Here is a 24,049-nt window from a genome sequence, read left to right as displayed (position 1 = left end):
TAATTCTGTATTGGTAATAGTCCAGAGGTGTTATCCTTGTCTATCTTGTTTAAATCCATTAATTCCATATGGAAAGAGAAAGAACCAGGCCAGCTCCTCGGCTTTCAATTGGTGCGTGTGATTAACAATATTATCATTATTTTTGCGAAAGATTTGATTGATATTATTATTTGACACTTGAAACTCCTCATCTACGTCTGGCTGGTTACAGTTGATTGGTGCCATGACAGATGTCTCCGCGGGTATTGAATGTACATGTTCAGTATGTATTGGAGCTACTGTTGACATGTGACTGACATGACCTGGATATGCAGTATGTATTGAAGCTTCTATTGACATGTGACTGACATGACCTGGATATGCAGTATGTATTGAAGCTTCTATTGACATGTGAATGACATGACCTGGAGATGTAACTACTTCTGGTTGTAGCTCTTGGTGTGTGTCATTCTCGTTAGCGTCATTCATTAGATACACTTCATGTAGTTCCTCTATTGAATCGCACGCAGCAATGCTTGTTCTGCCATTATCAGCACAAGCGTATTTCAGGCCACATGAATGGGAATCGGTAAAATAATATTTGCCTTCATTTTGCATAACCCCAAACGATTTTGAGTTTGCGATTAGAATGCCAGCTTGGTGTTGACGAAACAGTTCATTAAGAGCTGTTCTCAGCGCCATGGCTGCTCAATTTTTTAGATGAATTCTGATCATATGCCATTTTAAATATCTTTAAAAATGGTAAATTTGTTCTTGATTACTATGAAATTTGACACTTCCAAATATCCACTTTCATTTATTGGGCGTTCTGCACCGTAGAAACCGTATCATAGCATACATAGCATCACCCTCTATCATGTTGCTGTTTAATATGTCCATCTGTTTGGCGCCAATATTTTAGCTCTAACGACATTATCCAAAACCATTGCACGGCACTGAAGGCCAGCAAAACCTGATGTAAAAACATCAGGATTTGCTTGATGCCACGAAGCTCGGACGGTTCTTGATACATCGTTTATAGGCATGTACGAACTTACTTGTTCTTTGGTCTCCAATAACAGCGCCTGGTTTTGTCCTTGATCTTCTTTGACACGAATCTAATCCTGTTCATTAACTTCTGCATCCATATATGATGACGTCTTTGTACCGTGGATTATTGTCAAATAGCCAGTTCAGTGCTTCAAAAACCCTGTTGCATACGGAGAACTCACAAATAATGTTTAAATTTTCCAGACTTTCCGTCACCACAACTAGTCCCTTCTTGTCTATCAATATTGGAAGTATCTTCGGTTGTTTCTCAGTAACCTCAAATATATCTTGGGCAAACAACACTGCTTGTCCATTGAAACCATACTGTCTGAATAATCCTTTGTATTTTACAATTTTCTCAAATTGTATGACTCTTGCGAATAACCTTTGTTAAGACTGAGTTAAGTTTTCAACTACATTTTTCCAATATGCTTTAGAAGGCCCAACTCCTTTTTTACTAGTAACATGGGCGTGGCAACGTTAACACATCCTCAATAATCAACACTGCAGCTTGAGTACATTGAGATGTGTGAATTTGACTCGGATAGCATTGTTTTGTGCACATCTCACAACTTTGATTGCTTACAAAGTATAGCAGTTCCGAGTTCCGGCATTTAATTTCTGCGATTGTCAAGAACGATCCCTTTTCAAGCGGAATCACTTGTCCTCTATTGTTACATTCTCCGTCCTTTCAATACGTTTGTCACCATCCCTTATCAAGCGCGATTCACGTTCATCAAAACCTCCTTCTACTAACCTTTTTCGTCGCTTAACTAGACGTTTAATATTTTCTTCTTTGTTCTCCTTTGAAATCTTTTGTTTCTTCGATCTTCCTTTTCGCTGAGTAGATGTTTCATCTCGTTTTTTTTTGTTAATTTTAATTTCTTCATTCCAAATCGGCACACTTGCAGCCGGGGGTTTTTGCCAGTCGACACAAACCAGAGTCCCAGAGGTCACATGATCGGATGAGTGTAGTAACTCCACGACAACTACGTCCCACCTTGTTCACTGAACAACGGCAAGTGTGAAAATAATATCCAGGCACTGAAATGAAATCTCCAAAAGCAAGACGAGTCTCTTGTAGTAGAGCGATATCCACATCATGGTAAAGCAAAATACGCTGTAACTCAGGCAAACGAGGCCGAAGACCGAGAATATTGCACTGTAAAACTCGAAGACAAGGCGCTTGGTCACCCATCTCGAAGAAACTAGTGAAATGAAATGGTGAAACTACACGGTAATGCGGAATAAAAAAAATTAATTAATTTTAACCAAAATTTCGCTCTGCCGTTTTGATCTAAACAGACATTAGGGCAGTTGATAAAAAGCTCGTAACATTTCAATGGCACGATTGCTGTATATATGAAAAAGTTTAGGGGAGGTCACTCCCACTGTTATGTGTTTTACATAATGTAATTTGTCTAGTCTGTTTATATTACTGTGTTTTAACTTTTAGGTTCTACGAGTCAAACCATTTTCTGTGTGTAATTTTTAGTGATAAATTGTTTAACTTACATGCATTTTTCACGCGATAAATTGTGAATAATGTACATAGTGTCCTAAAATTGACTTTTACTTTCTAAACGATTCAATAAAAGAATTAAGATGATGTCATTGCATTTTAATTATAATTTACTTTTTGTTTGTTTTGTTGGCTTAGTTTGTTTCTCAATATTGACACTTCCAATGCAGTTATTTCGTTCAAACTTTCTAGATACAGTCAACTTAGATGACAATACAAGTTTATCCATTGTTTAATTTATTTACATATTTAATTAATGAAACAGTAAAATAAACTAAAGGGAAATATCAAAATTAATAATTCGAATAAAATCATCAAGACAAGAACATAGAAATCACCTCGGCGTGGTCGAGTCGGTAAAGCTCATGGTTGCTGAACCGAAAAGTTCGAACTCTCGGGCAGATGAGGGTCGTTAGCTGGGGACAGCCACTCTTCTAGGAGAGACAACTCCAAAATCAAACAACTGCTGCCTTGGTTGGAAAAAGGCAAATCCAAACAAAAAGCAGGCTAAAATCGGAGTCTATTGCAAAAAGCTCAAGTGCAAACCTTCTGGCTCAATTCCTTCCAACACTAATAAATGCTCTTGAACTTTTACAGATACAAGCGTCGCCCAATTCGAGCGACCCCGACCTACGTTTTAATTTTCCATCTATAGGCAATGCCGTGTTCTTAGACGGATTGAACGGTAATCTCTAGTTAACTCCATCTGTCCATACCTCAGTGCCGCGATACCGCCATAGCTCGGCTTGCCTGATCAGCCAAGCCGTTGTCATCCCAGCAAGTGGTGGGTCACCTGGCGAATTTGTACCCACTGCCTTAGTAAGCCTTGTCCCGTATTGATAGCCAGGGGCGGGAATCGAACCCGCATCACTTACTGAAAAGACGTGGCATCGCCACAAGACGATTCGACACAAGAGCCGGTCACCAGCACACTGCCGAGTCGAACACGCCTTTGAGCTGAAGCGGAGATGGTCGCCCGTCTCCAGCAGACGAATCTCCTTGTCGAAGGCTGACTGACGAAAAACGAGACGTTACGGTAATGCCGTATTTGCACACAATGCGGAACGGGATTCACCAATCTCTCGATAGATATGATCCCGGCATTACCGCATTTTTTCACTTGGGACATTTTTATTTCTTTCTTCACCGTAAACACGTTGCCGCCGAGAAATCTCTCGGTTTGAACGAGTCATTTACGTTTTGCCAAGCATCGCCCGTTCCAAGCGAGCCCGACCTACGTTTTAATTTTCCATCCATTGACGGCGTTTGCGACACGCTTAGCCAAGGCTTCACACTGAAAAGAGCAAAGACACTTCGGTAATACCGTCTTTCCACACATTTCAGACCGGGATTTACCAATCTCTCGATAGAGATGATCCCGGCATTACCGCATTTTTTCACTTGGGACATTTTTATTTCTTTCTTCACCGTAAACACGGCGCCGCCGAGAAATCTCTCGGTTTGAACAAGTCATTTACGTTTCGCTGATTCGTTTCCGACTTCAATTGCGCCGAGACTGCGTTTCTTTTTAATTTTTGACAATGCACTACCACATATATAGGTCTCAACCGTTTGGATCGCCCCATTCCTGCTTATATTTCTTTGCAAATTTACATATTTAAGGACATAGCCTCAAAAGAGTCCTGCTAGGAGCCCCAATAGCACCAGAAAACGCACCGTAATTCAAGGAACTGGCAAGCTTAATACAAGGCAATGCCGTGTTCTAAGACGGATTGAACGGTAATCTCTAGTTAACTCCATCTGTTCACACCTCAGTGCCGCGATACCGCCATAGCTCGGCTTGCCTGATCAGCCATGCAGTTGTCATCCCAGCAAGTGGTGGGTCACCTGGCGAATTTGTACCCACTGCCTTAGTAAGCCTTGTCCCGTATTGATAGCCAGGGGCGGGAATCGAACCCGCATTACTTACTGAAAAGACGTGGCATCGCCACAAGACGATTCGAAACAAGAGCCGGTCACCAGCACACTGCCGAGTCGAACACGCCTTTGAGCTGAAGCGGAGATGGTCGCCCGTCTCCAGCAGACGAATCTCCTTGTCGAAGGCTGACTGACGAAAAACGAGACGTTACGGTAATGCCGTATTTGCACACAATGCGGAACGGGATTCACCAATCTCTCGATAGATATGATCCCGGCATTACCGCATTTTTTCACTTGGGACATTTTTATTTCTTTCTTCACCGTAAACACGGCGCCACCGAGAAATCTCTCGGTTTGAACGAGTCATTTACGTTTTGCCAAGCATCGCCCGTTCCAAGCGAGCCCGACCTACGTTTTAATTTTCCATCCATTGACGGCGTTTGCGACACGCTTAGCCAAGGCTTCACACTGAAAAGAGCAAAGACACTTCGGTAATACCGTCTTTCCACACATTTCAGACCGGGATTTACCAATATCTCGATAGAGATGATCCCGGCATTACCGCATTTTTTTATTTTGGGACATTTTTATTTCTTTCTTCACCGTAAACACGGCGCCGCCGAGAAATCTCTCGGTTTGAACGAGTCATTTACGTTTCGCTGATTCGTTTCCGACTTCAATTGCGCCGAGACTGCGTTTCTTTTTAATTTTTGACAATGCACTACCACATATATAGGTCTCAACCGTTTGGATCGCCCCATTCCTGCTTATATTTCTTTGCAAATTTACATATTTAGGGACATAGCCTCAAAAGAGTCCTGCTAGGAGCCCCAATAGCACCAGAAAACGCACCGTAATTCAAGCAACTGGCAAGCTTAATACAAGACAATGCCGTGTTCTTAGACGGATTGAACGGTAATCTATAGTTAACTCCATCTGTCCACACCTCAGTGCCGCGATACCGCCATAGCTCGGCTTGCCTGATCAGCCATGCCGTTGTCATCCCAGCAAGTGGTGGGTCACCAGGCGAATTTGTACCCACTGCCTTAGTAAGCCTTGTCCCGTATTGATAGCCAGGGGCGGGAATCGAACCCGCATCACTTACTGAAAAGACATGGCATCGCCACAAGACGATTCGAAACAAGAGCCGGTCACCAGCACACAGCCGAGTCGAACACGCCTTTGAGCTGAAGCGGAGATGGTCGCCCGTCTCCAGCAGACGAATCTCCTTGTCGAAGGCTGACTGACGAAAAACGAGACGTTACGGTAATGCCGTATTTGCACACAATGCGGAACGGGATTCACCAATCTCTCGATAGATATGATCCCGGCATTACCGCATTTTTTCACTTGGGACATTTTTATTTCTTTCTTCACCGTAAACACGGCGCCGCCGAGAAATCTCTCGGTTTGAACGAGTCATTTACGTTTTGCCAAGCATCGCCCGTTCCAAGCGAGCCCGACCTACGTTTTAATTTTCCATCCGTTGGCGGCGTTAGCGACTCGCTTAGCCAAGGCTTCACACTGAAAAGTGCAAAGACACTTCGGTAATACCGTCTTTCCACACATTTCAGACCGGGATTTACCAATCTCTCGATAGAGATGATCCCGGCATTACCGCATTTTTTCACTTGGGACATTTTTATTTCTTTCTTCACCGTAAACACGGCGCCGCCGAGAAATCTCTCGGTTTGAACAAGTCATTTACGTTTCGCTGATTCGTTTCCGACTTCAATTGCGCCGAGACTGCGTTTCTTTTTAATTTTTGACAATGCACTACCACATATATAGGTCTCAACCGTTTCGATCGCCCCATTCCTGCTTATATTTCTTTGCAAATTTACATATTTAGGGACATAGCCTCAAAAGAGTCCTGCTAGGAGCCCCAATAGCACCAGAAAACGCACCGTAATTCAAGCAACTGGCAAGCTTAATACAAGGCAATGCCGTGTTCTTAGACGGATTGAACGGTAATCTCTAGTTAACTCCATCTGTCCACACCTCAGTGCCGCGATACCGCCATAGCTCGGCTTGCCTGATCAGCCATGCCGTTGTCATCCCAGCAAGTGGTGGGTCACCTGGCGAATTTGTACCCACTGCCTTAGTAAGCCTTGTCCCGTATTGATAGCCAGGGGCGGGAATCGAACCCGCATCACTTACTGAAAAGACGTGGCATCGCCACAAGACGATTCGACACAAGAGCCGGTCACCAGCACACTGCCGAGTCGAACACGCCTTTGAGCTGAAGCGGAGATGGTCGCCCGTCTCCAGCAGACGAATCTCCTTGTCGAAGGCTGACTGACGAAAAACGAGACGTTACGGTAATGCCGTATTTGCACACAATGCGGAACGGGATTCACCAATCTCTCGATAGATATGATCCCGGCATTACCGCATTTTTTCACTTGGGACATTTTTATTTCTTTCTTCACCGTAAACACGTTGCCGCCGAGAAATCTCTCGGTTTGAACGAGTCATTTACGTTTTGCCAAGCATCGCCCGTTCCAAGCGAGCCCGACCTACGTTTTAATTTTCCATCCATTGACGGCGTTTGCGACACGCTTAGCCAAGGCTTCACACTGAAAAGAGCAAAGACACTTCGGTAATACCGTCTTTCCACACATTTCAGACCGGGATTTACCAATCTCTCGATAGAGATGATCCCGGCATTACCGCATTTTTTCACTTGGGACATTTTTATTTCTTTCTTCACCGTAAACACGGCGCCGCCGAGAAATCTCTCGGTTTGAACAAGTCATTTACGTTTCGCTGATTCGTTTCCGACTTCAATTGCGCCGAGACTGCGTTTCTTTTTAATTTTTGACAATGCACTACCACATATATAGGTCTCAACCGTTTGGATCGCCCCATTCCTGCTTATATTTCTTTGCAAATTTACATATTTAAGGACATAGCCTCAAAAGAGTCCTGCTAGGAGCCCCAATAGCACCAGAAAACGCACCGTAATTCAAGGAACTGGCAAGCTTAATACAAGGCAATGCCGTGTTCTAAGACGGATTGAACGGTAATCTCTAGTTAACTCCATCTGTTCACACCTCAGTGCCGCGATACCGCCATAGCTCGGCTTGCCTGATCAGCCATGCAGTTGTCATCCCAGTAAGTGGTGGGTCACCTGGCGAATTTGTACCCACTGCCTTAGTAAGCCTTGTCCCGTATTGATAGCCAGGGGCGGGAATCGAACCCGCATTACTTACTGAAAAGACGTGGCATCGCCACAAGACGATTCGAAACAAGAGCCGGTCACCAGCACACTGCCGAGTCGAACACGCCTTTGAGCTGAAGCGGAGATGGTCGCCCGTCTCCAGCAGACGAATCTCCTTGTCGAAGGCTGACTGACGAAAAACGAGACGTTACGGTAATGCCGTATTTGCACACAATGCGGAACGGGATTCACCAATCTCTCGATAGATATGATCCCGGCATTACCGCATTTTTTCACTTGGGACATTTTTATTTCTTTCTTCACCGTAAACACGGCGCCACCGAGAAATCTCTCGGTTTGAACGAGTCATTTACGTTTTGCCAAGCATCGCCCGTTCCAAGCGAGCCCGACCTCCGTTTTAATTTTCCATCCATTGACGGCGTTTGCGACACGCTTAGCCAAGGCTTCACACTGAAAAGAGCAAAGACACTTCGGTAATACCGTCTTTCCACACATTTCAGACCGGGATTTACCAATATCTCGATAGAGATGATCCCGGCATTACCGCATTTTTTTATTTTGGGACATTTTTATTTCTTTCTTCACCGTAAACACGGCGCCGCCGAGAAATCTCTCGGTTTGAACGAGTCATTTACGTTTCGCTGATTCGTTTCCGACTTCAATTGCGCCGAGACTGCGTTTCTTTTTAATTTTTGACAATGCACTACCACATATATAGGTCTCAACCGTTTGGATCGCCCCATTCCTGCTTATATTTCTTTGCAAATTTACATATTTAGGGACATAGCCTCAAAAGAGTCCTGCTAGGAGCCCCAATAGCACCAGAAAACGCACCGTAATTCAAGCAACTGGCAAGCTTAATACAAGACAATGCCGTGTTCTTAGACGGATTGAACGGTAATCTCTAGTTAACTCCATCTGTCCACACCTCAGTGCCGCGATACCGCCATAGCTCGGCTTGCCTGATCAGCCATGCCGTTGTCATCCCAGCAAGTGGTGGGTCACCAGGCGAATTTGTACCCACTGCCTTAGTAAGCCTTGTCCCGTATTGATAGCCAGGGGCGGGAATCGAACCCGCATCACTTACTGAAAAGACATGGCATCGCCACAAGACGATTCGAAACAAGAGCCGGTCACCAGCACACAGCCGAGTCGAACACGCCTTTGAGCTGAAGCGGAGATGGTCGCCCGTCTCCAGCAGACGAATCTCCTTGTCGAAGGCTGACTCACGAAAAACGAGACGTTACGATAATGCCGTATTTGCACACAATGCGGAACGGGATTCACCAATCTCTCGATAGATATGATCCCGGCATTACCGCATTTTTTCACTTGGGACATTTTTATTTCTTTCTTCACCGTAAACACGTTGCCGCCGAGAAATCTCTCGGTTTGAACGAGTCATTTACGTTTTGCCAAGCATCGCCCGTTCCAAACGAGCCCGACCTACGTTTTAATTTTCCATCCATTGGCGGCGTTAGCGACTCGCTTAGCCAAGGCTTCACACTGAAAAGAGCAAAGACACTTCGGTAATACCGTCTTTCCACACATTTCAGACCGGGATTTACCAATCTCTCGATAGAGATGATCCCGGCATTACCGCATTTTTTCACTTGGGACATTTTTATTTCTTTCTTCACCGTAAACACGGCGCCGCCGAGAAATCTCTCGGTTTGAACAAGTCATTTACGTTTCGCTGATTCGTTTCCGACTTCAATTGCGCCGAGACTGCGTTTCTTTTTAATTTTTGACAATGCACTACCACATATATAGGTCTCAACCGTTTGGATCGCCCCATTCCTGCTTATATTTCTTTGCAAATTTACATATTTAGGGACATAGCCTCAAAAGAGTCCTGCTAGGAGCCCCAATAGCATCAGAAAACGCACCGTAATTCAAGCAACTGGCAAGCTTAATACAAGGCAATGCCGTGTTCTTAGACGGATTGAACGGTAATGTCTAGTTAACTCCATCTGTCCACACCTCAGTGCCGCGATACCGCCATAGCTCGGCTTGCCTGATCAGCCATGCTGTTGTCATCCCAGCAAGTGGTGGGTCACCAGGCGAATTTGTACCCACTGCCTTAGTAAGCCTTGTCCCGTATTGATAGCCAGGGGCGGGAATCGAACCCGCATCACTTACTGAAAAGACGTGGCATCGCCACAAGACGATTCGACACAAGAGCCGGTTACCAGCACACTGCCGAGTCGAACACGCCTTTGAGCTGAAGCGGAGATGGTCGCCCGTCTCCAGCAGACGAATCTCCTTGTCGAAGGCTGACTGACGAAAAACGAGACGTTACGGTAATGCCGTATTTGCACACAATGCGGAACGGGATTCACCAATCTCTCGATAGATATGATCCCGGCATTACCGCATTTTTTCACTTGGGACATTTTTATTTCTTTCTTCACCGTAAACACGGCGCCACCGAGAAATCTCTCGGTTTGAACGAGTCATTTACGTTTTGCCAAGCATCGCCCGTTCCAAGCGAGCCCGACCTACGTTTTAATTTTCCATCCATTGACGGCGTTTGCGACACGCTTAGCCAAGGCTTCACACTGAAAAGAGCAAAGACACTTCGGTAATACCGTCTTTCCACACATTTCAGACCGGGATTTACCAATCTCTCGATAGAGATGATCCCGGCATTACCGCATTTTTTTATTTTGGGACATTTTTATTTCTTTCTTCACCGTAAACACGGCGCCGCCGAGAAATCTCTCGGTTTGAACGAGTCATTTACGTTTGCTGATTCGTTTCCGACTTCAATTGCGCCGAGACTGCGTTTCTTTTTAATTTTTGACAATGCACTACCACATATATAGGTCTCAACCGTTTGGATTGCCCCATTCCTGCTTATATTTCTTTGCAAATTTACATATTTAGGGACATAGCCTCAAAAGAGTCCTGCTAGGAGCCCCAATAGCACCAGAAAACGCACCGTAATTCAAGCAACTGGCAAGCTTAATACAAGACAATGCCGTGTTCTTAGACGGATTGAACGGTAATCTCTAGTTAACTCCATCTGTCCACACCTCAGTGCCGCGATACCGCCATAGCTCGGCTTGCCTGATCAGCCATGCCGTTGTCATCCCAGCAAGTGGTGGGTCACCAGGCGAATTTGTACCCACTGCCTTAGTAAGCCTTGTCCCGTATTGATAGCCAGGGGCGGGAATCGAACCCGCATCACTTACTGAAAAGACATGGCATCGCCACAAGACGATTCGAAACAAGAGCCGGTCACCAGCACACTGCCGAGTCGAACACGCCTTTGAGCTGAAGCGGAGATGGTCGCCCGTCTCCAGCAGACGAATCTCCTTGTCGAAGGCTGACTGACGAAAAACGAGACGTTACGGTAATGCCGTATTTGCACACAATGCGGAACGGGATTCACCAATCTCTCAATAGATATGATCCCGGCATTACCGCATTTTTTCACTTGGTACATTTTTATTTCTTTCTTCACCGTAAACACGGCGCCGCCGAGAAATCTCTCGGTTTGAACGAGTCATTTAAGTTTTGCCAAGCATCGCCCGTTCCAAGCGAGCCCGACCTACGTTTTAATTTTCCATCCATTGACGGCGTTTGCGACACGCTTAGCCAAGGCTTCACACTGAAAAGAGCAAAGACACTTCGGTAATACCGTCTTTCCACACATTTCAGACCGGGATTTACCAATCTCTCGATAGAGATGATCCCGGCATTACCGCATTTTTTCACTTGGGACATTTTTATTTCTTTCTTCACCGTAAACACGGCGCCGCCGAGAAATCTCTCGGTTTGAACAAGTCATTTACGTTTCGCTGATTCGTTTCCGACTTCAATTGCGCCGAGACTGCGTTTCTTTTTAATTTTTGACAATGCACTACCACATATATAGGTCTCAACCGTTTGGATCGCCCCATTCCTGCTTATATTTCTTTGCAAATTTACATATTTAGGGACATAGCCTCAAAAGAGTCCTGCTAGGAGCCCCAATAGCACCAGAAAACGCACCGTAATTCAAGCAACTGGCAAGCTTAATACAAGGCAATGCCGTGTTCTTAGACGGATTGAACGGTAATCTCTAGTTAACTCCATCTGTCCACACCTCAGTGCCGCGATACCGCCATAGCTCGGCTTGCCTGATCAGCCATGCCGTTGTCATCCCAGCAAGTGGTGGGTCACCTGGCGAATTTGTACCCACTGCCTTAGTAAGCCTTGTCCCGTATTGATAGCCAGGGGCGGGAATCGAACCCGCATCACTTACTGAAAAGACGTGGCATCGCCACAAGACGATTCGACACAAGAGCCGGTCACCAGCACACTGCCGAGTCGAACACGCCTTTGAGCTGAAGCGGAGATGGTCGCCCGTCTCCAGCAGACGAATCTCCTTGTCGAAGGCTGACTCACGAAAAACGAGACGTTACGATAATGCCGTATTTGCACACAATGCGGAACGGGATTCACCAATCTCTCGATAGATATGATCCCGGCATTACCGCATTTTTTCACTTGGGACATTTTTATTTCTTTCTTCACCGTAAACACGGCGCCGCCGAGAAATCTCTCGGTTTGAACGAGTCATTTACGTTTTGCCAAGCATCGCCCGTTCCAAGCGAGCCCGACCTACGTTTTAATTTTCCATCCATTGGCGGCGTTAGCGACTCGCTTAGCCAAGGCTTCACACTGAAAAGAGCAAAGACACTTCGGTAATACCGTCTTTCCACACATTTCAGACCGGGATTTACCAATCTCTCGATAGAGATGATCCCGGCATTACCGCATTTTTTCACTTGGGACATTTTTATTTCTTTCTTCACCGTAAACACGGCGCCGCCGAGAAATCTCTCGGTTTGAACAAGTCATTTACGTTTCGCTGATTCGTTTCCGACTTCAATTGCGCCGAGACTGCGTTTCTTTTTAATTTTTGACAATGCACTACCACATATATAGGTCTCAACCGTTTGGATCGCCCCATTCCTGCTTATATTTCTTTGCAAATTTACATATTTAGGGACATAGCCTCAAAAGAGTCCTGCTAGGAGCCCCAATAGCACCAGAAAACGCACCGTAATTCAAGCAACTGGCAAGCTTAATACAAGACAATGCCGTGTTCTTAGACGGATTGAACGGTAATGTCTAGTTAACTCCATCTGTCCACCCCTCAGTGCCGCGATACCGCCATAGCTCGGCTTGCCTGATCAGCCATGCCGTTGTCATCCCAGCAAGTGGTGGGTCACCAGGCGAATTTGTACCCACTGCCTTAGTAAGCCTTGTCCCGTATTGATAGCCAGGGGCGGGAATCGAACCCGCATCACTTACTGAAAAGACGTGGCATCGCCACAAGACGATTCGAAACAAGAGCCGGTCACCAGCACACTGCCGAGTCGAACACGCCTTTGAGCTGAAGCGGAGATGGTCGCCCGTCTCCAGCAGACGAATCTCCTTGTCGAAGGCTGACTGACGAAAAACGAGACGTTACGATAATGCCGTATTTGCACACAATGCGGAACGGGATTCACCAATCTCTCGATAGATATGATCCCGGCATTACCGCATTTTTTCACTTGGGACATTTTTATTTCTTTCTTCACCGTAAACGGCGCCGCCGAGAAATCTCTCGGTTTGAACGAGTCATTTACGTTTTGCCAAGCATCGCCCGTTCCAAGCGAGCCCGACCTACGTTTTAATTTTCCATCCATTGACGGCGTTTGCGACACGCTTAGCCAAGGCTTCACACTGAAAAGAGCAAAGACACTTCGGTAATACCGTCTTTCCACACATTTCAGACCGGGATTTACCAATCTCTCGATAGAGATGATCCCGGCATTACCGCATTTTTTCACTTGGGACATTTTTATTTCTTTCTTCACCGTAAACACGGCGCCGCCGAGAAATCTCTCGGTTTGAACAAGTCATTTACGTTTCGCTGATTCGTTTCCGACTTCAATTGCGCCGAGACTGCGTTTCTTTTTAATTTTTGACAATGCACTACCACATATATAGGTCTCAACCGTTTGGATCGCCCCATTCCTGCTTATATTTCTTTGCAAATTTACATATTTAAGGACATAGCCTCAAAAGAGTCCTGCTAGGAGCCCCAATAGCACCAGAAAACGCACCGTAATTCAAGCAACTGGCAAGCTTAATACAAGACAATGCCGTGTTCTTAGACGGATTGAACGGTAATCTCTAGTTAACTCCATCTGTCCACACCTCAGTGCCGCGATACCGCCATAGCTCGGCTTGCCTGATCAGCCATGCCGTTGTCATCCCAGCAAGTGGTGGGTCACCTGGCGAATTTGTACCCACTGCCTTAGTAAGCCTTGTCCCGTATTGATAGCCAGGGGCGGGAATCGAACCCGCATCACTTACTGAAAAGACGTGGCATCGCCACAAGACGATTCGAAACAAGAGCCGGTCACCAGCACACTGCCGAGTCGAACACGCCTTTGAGCTGAAGCGGAGATGGTCGCCCGTCTCCAGCAGACGAATCTCCTTGTCGAAGGCTGACTCACGAAAAACGAGACGTTACGATAATGCCGTATTTGCACACAATGCGGAACGGGATTCACCAATCTCTCGATAGATATGATCCCGGCATTACCGCATTTTTCACTTGGGACATTTTTATTTCTTTCTTCACCGTAAACACGGCGCCGCCGAGAAATCTCTCGGTTTGAACGAGTCATTTACGTTTTGCCAAGCATCGCCCGTTCCAAGCGAGCCCGACCTACGTTTTAATTTTCCATCCATTGGCGGCGTTAGCGACTCGCTTAGCCAAGGCTTCACACTGAAAAGAGCAAAGACACTTCGGTAATACCGTCTTTCCACACATTTCAGACCGGGATTTACCAATCTCTCGATAGAGATGATCCCGGCATTACCGCATTTTTTCACTTGGGACATTTTTATTTCTTTCTTCACCGTAAACACGGCGCCGCCGAGAAATCTCTCGGTTTGAACAAGTCATTTACGTTTCGCTGATTCGTTTCCGACTTCAATTGCGCCGAGACTGCGTTTCTTTTTAATTTTTGACAATGCACTACCACATATATAGGTCTCAACCGTTTGGATCGCCCCATTCCTGCTTATATTTCTTTGCAAATTTACATATTTAGGGACATAGCCTCAAAAGAGTCCTGCTAGGAGCCCCAATAGCACCAGAAAACGCACCGTAATTCAAGCAACTGGCAAGCTTAATACAAGACAATGCCGTGTTCTTAGACGGATTGAACGGTAATGTCTAGTTAACTCCATCTGTCCACCCCTCAGTGCCGCGATACCGCCATAGCTCGGCTTGCCTGATCAGCCATGCCGTTGTCATCCCAGCAAGTGGTGGGTCACCAGGCGAATTTGTACCCACTGCCTTAGTAAGCCTTGTCCCGTATTGATAGCCAGGGGCGGGAATCGAACCCGCATCACTTACTGAAAAGACGTGGCATCGCCACAAGACGATTCGAAACAAGAGCCGGTCACCAGCACACTGCCGAGTCGAACACGCCTTTGAGCTGAAGCGGAGATGGTCGCCCGTCTCCAGCAGACGAATCTCCTTGTCGAAGGCTGACTGACGAAAAACGAGACGTTACGATAATGCCGTATTTGCACACAATGCGGAACGGGATTCACCAATCTCTCGATAGATATGATCCCGGCATTACCGCATTTTTTCACTTGGGACATTTTTATTTCTTTCTTCACCGTAAACACGGCGCCGCCGAGAAATCTCTCGGTTTGAACAAGTCATTTACGTTTCGCTGATTCGTTTCCGACTTCAATTGCGCCGAGACTGCGTTTCTTTTTAATTTTTGACAATGCACTACCACATATATAGGTCTCAACCGTTTCGATCGCCCCATTCCTGCTTATATTTCTTTGCAAATTTACATATTTAGGGACATAGCCTCAAAAGAGTCCTGCTAGGAGCCCCAATAGCACCAGAAAACGCACCGTAATTCAAGCAACTGGCAAGCTTAATACAAGGCAATGCCGTGTTCTTAGACGGATTGAACGGTAATCTCTAGTTAACTCCATCTGTCCACACCTCAGTGCCGCGATACCGCCATAGCTCGGCTTGCCTGATCAGCCATGCCGTTGTCATCCCAGCAAGTGGTGGGTCACCTGGCGAATTTGTACCCACTGCCTTAGTAAGCCTTGTCCCGTATTGATAGCCAGGGGCGGGAATCGAACCCGCATCACTTACTGAAAAGACGTGGCATCGCCACAAGACGATTCGAAACAAGAGCCGGTCACCAGCACACTGCCGAGTCGAACACGCCTTTGAGCTGAAGCGGAGATGGTCGCCCGTCTCCAGCAGACGAATCTCCTTGTCGAAGGCTGACTCACGAAAAACGAGACGTTACGATAATGCCGTATTTGCACACAATGCGGAACGGGATTCACCAATCTCTCGATAGATATGATCCCGGCATTACCGCATTTTTTCACTTGGGACATTTTTATTTCTTTCTTCACCGTAAACACGTTGCCGCCGAGAAATCTCTCGGTTTGAACGAGTCATTTACGTTTTGCCAAGCATCGCCCGTTCCAAACGAGCCCGACCTACGTTTTAATTTTCCATCCATTGGCGGCGTTAGCGACTCGCTTAGCCAAGGCTTCACACTGAAAAGAGCAAAGACACTTCGGTAATACCGTCTTTCCACACATTTCAGACCGGGATTTACCAATCTCTCGATAGAGATGATCCCGGCATTACCGCATTTTTTCACTTGGGACATTTTTATTTCTTTCTTCACCGTAAACACGGCGCCGCCGAGAAATCTCTCGGTTTGAGCAAGTCATTTACGTTTCGCTGATTCGTTTCCGACTTCAATTGCGCCGAGACTGCGTTTCTTTTTAATTTTTGACAATGCACTACCACATATATAGGTCTCAACCGTTTGGATCGCCCCATTCCTGCTTATATTTCTTTGCAAATTTACATATTTAGGGACATAGCCTCAAAAGAGTCCTGCTAGGAGCCCCAATAGCACCAGAAAACGCACCGTAATTCAAGCAACTGGCAAGCTTAATACAAGACAATGCCGTGTTCTTAGACGGATTGAACGGTAATCTCTAGTTAACTCCATCTGTCCACACCTCAGTGCCGCGATACCGCCATAGCTCGGCTTGCCTGATCAGCCATGCCGTTGTCATCCCAGCAAGTGGTGGGTCACCAGGCGAATTTGTACCCACTGCCTTAGTAAGCCTTGTCCCGTATTGATAGCCAGGGGCGGGAATCGAACCCGCATCACTTACTGAAAAGACATGGCATCGCCACAAGACGATTCGAAACAAGAGCCGGTCACCAGCACACTGCCGAGTCGAACACGCCTTTGAGCTGAAGCGGAGATGGTCGCCCGTCTCCAGCAGACGAATCTCCTTGTCGAAGGCTGACTGACGAAAAACGAGACGTTACGGTAATGCCGTATTTGCACACAATGCGGAACGGGATTCACCAATCTCTCGATAGATATGATCCCGGCATTACCGCATTTTTTCACTTGGTACATTTTTATTTCTTTCTTCACCGTAAACACGGCGCCGCCGAGAAATCTCTCGGTTTGAACGAGTCATTTACGTTTTGCCAAGCATCGCCCGTTCCAAACGAGCCCGACCTACGTTTTAATTTTCCATCCATTGGCGGCGTTAGCGACTCGCTTAGCCAAGGCTTCACACTGAAAAGAGCAAAGACACTTCGGTAATACCGTCTTTCCACACATTTCAGACCGGGATTTACCAATCTCTCGATAGAGATGATCCCGGCATTACCGCATTTTTTCACTTGGGACATTTTTATTTCTTTCTTCACCGTAAACACGGCGCCGCCGAGAAATCTCTCGGTTTGAACAAGTCATTTACGTTTCGCTGATTCGTTTCCGACTTCAATTGCGCCGAGACTGCGTTTCTTTTTAATTTTTGACAATGCACTACCACATATATAGGTCTCAACCGTTTGGATCGCCCCATTCCTGCTTATATTTCTTTGCAAATTTACATATTTAGGGACATAGCCTCAAAAGAGTCCTGCTAGGAGCCCCAATAGCACCAGAAAACGCACCGTAATTCAAGCAACTGGCAAGCTTAATACAAGGCAATGCCGTGTTCTTAGACGGATTGAACGGTAATCTCTAGTTAACTCCATCAGTCCACACCTCAGTGCCGCGATACCGCCATAGCTCGGCTTGCCTGATCAGCCATGCCGTTGTCATCCCAGCAAGTGGTGGGTCACCTGGCGAATTTGTACCCACTGCCTTAGTAAGCCTTGTCCCGTATTGATAGCCAGGGGCGGGAATCGAACCCGCATCACTTACTGAAAAGACGTGGCATCGCCACAAGACGATTCGAAACAAGAGCCGGTCACCAGCACACTGCCGAGTCGAACACGCCTTTGAGCTGAAGCGGAGATGGTCGCCCGTCTCCAGCAGACGAATCTCCTTGTCGAAGGCTGACTCACGAAAAACGAGACGTTACGATAATGCCGTATTTGCACACAATGCGGAACGGGATTCACCAATCTCTCGATAGATATGATTCCGGCATTACCGCATTTTTTCACTTGGGACATTTTTATTTCTTTCTTCACCGTAAACACGGCGCCGCCGAGAAATCTCTCGGTTTGAACGAGTCATTTACGTTTTGCCAAGCATCGCCCGTTCCAAGCGAGCCCGACCTACGTTTTAATTTTCCATCCATTGGCGGCGTTAGCGACTCGCTTAGCCAAGGCTTCACACTGAAAAGTGCAAAGACACTTCGGTAATACCGTCTTTCCACACATTTCAGACCGGGATTTACCAATCTCTCGATAGAGATGATCCCGGCATTACCGCATTTTTTCACTTGGGACATTTTTATTTCTTTCTTCACCGTAAACACGGCGCCGCCGAGAAATCTCTCGGTTTGAACAAGTCATTTACGTTTCGCTGATTCGTTTCCGACTTCAATTGCGCCGAGACTGCGTTTCTTTTTAATTTTTGACAATGCACTACCACATATATAGGTCTCAACCGTTTGGATCGCCCCATTCCTGCTTATATTTCTTTGCAAATTTACATATTTAGGGACATAGCCTCAAAAGAGTCCTGCTAGGAGCCCCAATAGCACCAGAAAACGCACCGTAATTCAAGCAACTGGCAAGCTTAATACAAGGCAATGCCGTGTTCTTAGACGGATTGAACGGTAATCTCTAGTTAACTCCATCTGTCCACACCTCAGTGCCGCGATACCGCCATAGCTCGGCTTGCCTGATCAGCCATGCCGTTGTCATCCCAGCAAGTGGTGGGTCACCTGGCGAATTTGTACCCACTGCCTTAGTAAGCCTTGTCCCGTATTGATAGCCAGGGGCAGGAATCGAACCCGCATCACTTACTGAAAAGACGTGGCATCGCCACAAGACGAATCGAAACAAGAGCCGGTCACCAGCACACTGCCGAGTCGAACACGCCTTTGAGCTGAAGCGGAGATGGTCGCCCGTCTCCAGCAGACGAATCTCCTTGTCGAAGGCTGACTCACGAAAAACGAGACGTTACGATAATGCCGTATTTGCACACAATGCGGAACGGGATTCACCAATCTCTCGATAGATATGATTCCGGCATTACCGCATTTTTTCACTTGGGACATTTTTATTTCTTTCTTCACCGTAAACACGGCGCCGCCGAGAAATCTCTCGGTTTGAACGAGTCATTTACGTTTTGCCAAGCATCGCCCGTTCCAAGCGAGCCCGACCTACGTTTTAATTTTCCATCCATTGGCGGCGTTAGCGACTCGCTTAGCCAAGGCTTCACACTGAAAAGTGCAAAGACACTTCGGTAATACCGTCTTTCCACACATTTCAGACCGGGATTTACCAATCTCTCGATAGAGATGATCCCGGCATTACCGCATTTTTTCACTTGGGACATTTTTATTTCTTTCTTCACCGTAAACACGGCGCCGCCGAGAAATCTCTCGGTTTGAACAAGTCATTTACGTTTCGCTGATTCGTTTCCGACTTCAATTGCGCCGAGACTGCGTTTCTTTTTAATTTTTGACAATGCACTACCACATATATACGTCTCAACCGTTTGGATCGCCCCATTCCTGCTTATATTTCTTTGCAAATTTACATATTTAGGGACATAGCCTCAAAAGAGTCCTGCTAGGAGCCCCAATAGCACCAGAAAACGCACCGTAATTCAAGCAACTGGCAAGCTTAATACAAGGCAATGCCGTGTTCTTAGACGGATTGAACGGTAATCTCTAGTTAACTCCATCTGTCCACACCTCAGTGCCGCGATACCGCCATAGCTCGGCTTGCCTGATCAGCCATGCCGTTGTCATCCCAGCAATCGGTGGGTCACCTGGCGAATTTGTACCCACTGCCTTAGTAAGCCTTGTCCCGTATTGATAGCCAGGGGCGGGAATCGAACCCGCATCACTTACTGAAAAGACGTGGTATCGCCACAAGACGATTCGACACAAGAGCCGGTCACCAGCACACTGCCGAGTCGAACACGCCTTTGAGCTGAAGCGGAGATGGTCGCCCGTCTCCAGCAGACGAATCTCCTTGTCGAAGGCTGACTCACGAAAAACGAGACGTTACGATAATGCCGTATTTGCACACAATGCGGAACGGGATTCACCAATCTCTCGATAGATATGATCCCGGCATTACCGCATTTTTTCACTTGGGACATTTTTATTTCTTTCTTCACCGTAAACACGGCGCCGCCGAGAAATCTCTCGGTTTGAACGAGTCATTTACGTTTTGCCAAGCATCGCCCGTTCCAAGCGAGCCCGACCTACGTTTTAATTTTCCATCCATTGACGGCGTTTGCGACACGCTTAGCCAAGGCTTCACACTGAAAAGAGCAAAGACACTTCGGTAATACCGTCTTTCCACACATTTCAGACCGGGATTTACCAATCTCTCGATAGAGATGATCCCGGCATTACCGCATTTTTTCACTTGGGACATTTTTATTTCTTTCTTCACCGTAAACACGGCGCCGCCGAGAAATCTCTCGGTTTGAACAAGTCATTTACGTTTCGCTGATTCGTTTCCGACTTCAATTGCGCCGAGACTGCGTTTCTTTTTAATTTTTGACAATGCACTACCACATATATAGGTCTCAACCGTTTGGATCGCCCCATTCCTGCTTATATTTCTTTGCAAATTTACATATTTAGTGACATAGCCTCAAAAGAGTCCTGCTAGGAGCCCCAATAGCACCAGAAAACGCACCGTAATTCAAGCAACTGGCAAGCTTAATACAAGGCAATGCCGTGTTCTTAGACGGATTGAACGGTAATCTCTAGTTAACTCCATCTGTCCACACCTCAGTGCCGCGATACCGCCATAGCTCGGCTTGCCTGATCAGCCATGCCGTTGTCATCCCAGCAAGTGGTGGGTCACCTGGCGAATTTGTACCCACTGCCTTAGTAAGCCTTGTCCCGTATTGATAGCCAGGGGCGGGAATCGAACCCGCATCACTTACTGAAAAGACGTGGCATCGCCACAAGACGATTCGAAACAAGAGCCGGTCACCAGCACACTGCCGAGTCGAACACGCCTTTGAGCTGAAGCGGAGATGGTCGCCCGTCTCCAGCAGACGAATCTCCTTGTCGAAGGCTGACTGACGAAAAACGAGACGTTACGATAATGCCGTATTTGCTCACAATGCGGAACGGGATTTACCAATCTCTCGATAGATATGATCCCGGCATTACCGCATTTTTTCACTTGGGACATTTTTATTTCTTTCTTCACCGTAAACACGGCGCCGCCGAGAAATCTCTCGGTTTGAACGAGTCATTTACGTTTTGCCAAGCATCGCCCGTTCCAAGCGAGCCCGACCTACGTTTTAATTTTCCATCCATTGACGGCGTTTGCGACACGCTTAGCCAAGGCTTCACACTGAAAAGAGCAAAGACACTTCGGTAATACCGTCTTTCCACACATTTCAGACCGGGATTTACCAATCTCTCGATAGAGATGATCCCGGCATTACCGCATTTTTTCACTTGGGACATTTTTATTTCTTTCTTCACCGTAAACACGGCGCCGCCGAGAAATCTCTCGGTTTGAACAAGTCATTGACGTTTCGCTGATTCGTTTCCGACTTCAATTGCGCCGAGACTGCGTTTCTTTTTAATTTTTGACAATGCACTACCACATATATAGGTCTCAACCGTTTGGATCGCCCCATTCCTGCTTATATTTCTTTGCCAATTTACATATTTAGGGACATAGCCTCAAAAGAGTCCTGCTAGGAGCCCCAATAGCACCAGAAAACGCACCGTAATTCAAGCAACTGGCAAGCTTAATACAAGGCAATGCCGTGTTCTTAGACGGATTGAACGGTAATCTCTAGTTAACTCCATCTGTCCACACCTTAGTGCCGCGATACCGCCATAGCTCGGCTTGCCTGATCAGCCATGCCGTTGTCATCCCAGCAAGTGGTGGGTCACCTGGCGAATTTGTACCCACTGCCTTAGTAAGCCTTGTCCCGTATTGATAGCCAGGGGCGGGAATCGAACCCGCATCACTTACTGAAAAGACGTGGCATCGCCACAAGACGATTCGAAACAAGAGCCGGTCACCAGCACACTGCCGAGTCGAACACGCCTTTGAGCTGAAGCGGAGATGGTCGCCCGTCTCCAGCAGACGAATCTCCTTGTCGAAGGCTGACTGACGAAAAACGAGACGTTACGATAATGCCGTATTTGCACACAATGCGGAACGGGATTCACCAATCTCTCGATAGATATGATCCCGGCATTACCGCATTTTTTCACTTGGGACATTTTTATTTCTTTCTTCACCGTAAACACGGCGCCGCCGAGAAATCTCTCGGTTTGAACGAGTCATTTACGTTTTGCCAAGCATCGCCCGTTCCAAGCGAGCCCGACCTACGTTTTAATTTTCCATCCATTGACGGCGTTTGCGACACGCTTAGCCAAGGCTTCACACTGAAAAGAGCAAAGACACTTCGGTAATACCGTCTTTCCACACATTTCAGACCGGGATTTACCAATCTCTCGATAGAGATGATCCCGGCATTACCGCATTTTTTCACTTGGGACATTTTTATTTCTTTCTTCACCGTAAACACGGCGCCGCCGAGAAATCTCTCGGTTTGAACGAGTCATTTACGTTTTGCCAAGCATCGCCCGTTCCAAGCGAGCCCGACCTACGTTTTAATTTTCCATCCATTGACGGCGTTTGCGACACGCTTAGCCAAGGCTTCACACTGAAAAGAGCAAAGACACTTCGGTAATACCGTCTTTCCACACATTTCAGACCGGGATTTACCAATCTCTCGATAGAGATGATCCCGGCATTACCGCATTTTTTCACTTGGGACATTTTTATTTCTTTCTTCACCGTAAACACGGCGCCGCCGAGAAATCTCTCGGTTTGAACAAGTCATTTACGTTTCGCTGATTCGTTTCCGACTTCAATTGCGCCGAGACTGCGTTTCTTTTTAATTTTTGACAATGCACTACCACATATATAGGTCTCAACCGTTTGGATCGCCCCATTCCTGCTTATATTTCTTTGCAAATTTACATATTTAGTGACATAGCCTCAAAAGAGTCCTGCTAGGAGCCCCAATAGCACCAGAAAACGCACCGTAATTCAAGCAACTGGCAAGCTTAATACAAGGCAATGCCGTGTTCTTAGACGGATTGAACGGTAATCTCTAGTTAACTCCATCTGTCCACACCTCAGTGCCGCGATACCGCCATAGCTCGGCTTGCCTGATCAGCCATGCCGTTGTCATCCCAGCAAGTGGTGGGTCACCTGGCGAATTTGTACCCACTGCCTTAGTAAGCCTTGTCCCGTATTGATAGCCAGGGGCGGGAATCGAACCCGCATCACTTACTGAAAAGACGTGGCATCGCCACAAGACGATTCGAAACAAGAGCCGGTCACCAGCACACTGCCGAGTCGAACACGCCTTTGAGCTGAAGCGGAGATGGTCGCCCGTCTCCAGCAGACGAATCTCCTTGTCGAAGGCTGACTGACGAAAAACGAGACGTTACGATAATGCCGTATTTGCACACAATGCGGAACGGGATTTACCAATCTCTCGATAGATATGATCCCGGCATTACCGCATTTTTTCACTTGGGACATTTTTATTTCTTTCTTCACCGTAAACACGGCGCCGCCGAGAAATCTCTCGGTTTGAACGAGTCATTTACGTTTTGCCAAGCATCGCCCGTTCCAAGCGAGCCCGACCTACGTTTTAATTTTCCATCCATTGACGGCGTTTGCGACACGCTTAGCCAAGGCTTCACACTGAAAAGAGCAAAGACACTTCGGTAATACCGTCTTTCCACACATTTCAGACCGGGATTTACCAATCTCTCGATAGAGATGATCCCGGCATTACCGCATTTTTTCACTTGGGACATTTTTATTTCTTTCTTCACCGTAAACACGGCGCCGCCGAGAAATC

This window comes from Physella acuta, unplaced genomic scaffold, assembly GCF_028476545.2.
Source record: "Physella acuta isolate Inbredline_101_S28 unplaced genomic scaffold, ASM2847654v3 ptg000676l, whole genome shotgun sequence".
NCBI lineage: Eukaryota > Metazoa > Mollusca > Gastropoda > Physidae > Physella > Physella acuta.
This window is presented reverse-complemented; position numbering follows the sequence as displayed.